We start from the raw sequence: 1712 nt of genomic DNA, 5'->3' as shown, positions 1-1712 counted from the left end.
TTTGGTCTCAGATTTGCTGTCTGATCGAGGACTGAAGTTTATTGTCGACTTCTGAGTTCCAACGTATTTGTGCTTTCTTTGAGTGATCCACATGTTTGAGAATCTGGGGACTCCTGGTGGCCAGATGGGATATTACATGCCAGCAGAAGCCAATCTGACATTGAGAGAATTATTGATAAACTTCTCATAAATCTTTACACAGCATAATCAGATGAAATAAGTCTTAAAATGACCTCACTCAGATGTCGACCTTTGACCTCAGTGACTGTCAAGTAGTACTTGTGAATAGGTTTGGTACTGTTTTATACTATAAATGTTAATGTATTTTGTAGTAAAATAAAGAGACAGTATTGAGTTTTATGAGTGTGAAAAGTGTTTTGTTTACCTTAGGAGAATCATCGGGGGGGGGGGGGGGCGACCCTCCTGTTGTCATGGGAAACTCCTCACCTGACGACTCCACGGTGCTCCAGGCAGCGCCGCGGAGTTTAACAGACGCCCATCAGGCTTTGGTTCCTGTCTGCTGGACAAAAGTAGGATTATTGAATGAGGCCGTTCAAACAGTTGAAGAGCAGCGTTGCCATTCACCTGGGGGGATGTGGACGTTGTCGGATTGTCTCAAAGTATTTGGAACCGTGGGATTTCCAACACCAGATGTTGGTTGTGATGAAGTTTTGTTGTTTCCAGCTGAGCCGGTTTTATGTTGTTCGCTGTGTCTTGACGTCTCGACTCCACGCCTGGAATCAATCCTGAGTCGCACAGAATTGTAAAACAGTTAAAGAAATGAGGTAATTGGGCCCAGAACTCGTGTAAGTTTGTGGTGGAGAATGTATTTGACTATTGTTGTTTGAACTATTGTGTGACATCAAACGGTGACGACCCATGGAAATGTTTTCACCACAGAAGAATAATGATACCAATGAAACTCCCAAGCCAGTGAGCAGACCCCTGTCCCACTGTAGGAGACATTACATTGACTTGCATTTGTTTCCTGGAGAAGTAACCTAAACGCTAACCTTCACCCTCAGATGATTTGCGTGCACTTCCCAGAGAGGAGGGAAGCGGAGCGGCGCGACTGTGTGAATCTTCCCCCACAACAAGAGGCCACACTCGCACACTCTCTCACGCTGTCCTGAGCTACGTTCAGAGTGTGGAAGAACATTTAACGTCCCTGCTGTCACAGTTAAATTTAGACATCATGAGAACACTTAGACTTTCCCAGCATGCCCTGGGGCAAGGCAGCGACCCCCCCCAAGGACGCCCTGATCAGCTGGGAGATGCATGATGGGAAGCTTTTCAGTGCCGTTTGACCTCTGCTGTCCTGTTTAAATTTAGTTTTGTAAGGATCAAACCTGGTGAGTCCAATGAGTTCAGATAGCGCTAATGCTACCGCCGCTAACTGCAAGCTGTTTCTGGACACTTCTCCTCCAGCACCTCAACAAATCCTCACACTTCTTTTTATTTTCTGCATGGAGCTATGCTAACAGTTTTCTTTTGTAGTGCCAGAACACGCTTTAACCTGATCGGCGACTGTTAGTCAAACGTAAGCCTGTAAAACCATCATTAGCTTGTTGCTGTTACGTTAGCTTGCTCTTTAACATTTGTCTGTAACACCAACAGTTGCGTGTTACTCTCCTGTTGACCAGATAAGGCTACTGTAAGTGGACAGTATTTCAGTAGGATGTCTGTGTGTGTGTTACAGGCTAAGACTAGCC

At 45.4% G+C, this 1712-nt stretch overlaps 1 long non-coding RNA gene across 1 annotated transcript in view; it reads right to left on the bottom strand.

The window, feature by feature from the left end:
- Positions 1–392: 392 nt before the first annotated feature.
- LOC147240230 (uncharacterized) overlaps positions 393–1712 on the bottom strand; it is a 1995-nt gene continuing 675 nt past the window's right edge. Inside the window, exons 2-3 of the long non-coding RNA XR_015111246.1 lie at positions 586–746; positions 393–517 (exon numbers count right to left, since the gene is read on the bottom strand). This is a non-coding gene — a long non-coding RNA (uncharacterized LOC147240230). The remainder of the gene's footprint in view (positions 518–585; positions 747–1712) is intronic.

This window comes from Aulostomus chinensis, chromosome 22, assembly GCF_037954235.1.
Source record: "Aulostomus chinensis isolate RoL2024-O1b breed Wild chromosome 22, RoL_Achi_v1.0, whole genome shotgun sequence".
NCBI lineage: Eukaryota > Metazoa > Chordata > Actinopteri > Syngnathiformes > Aulostomidae > Aulostomus > Aulostomus chinensis.
The sequence above is the reverse complement of the archived record's forward strand: the minus strand, read 5'-3'. Positions and strand labels throughout refer to the sequence as shown.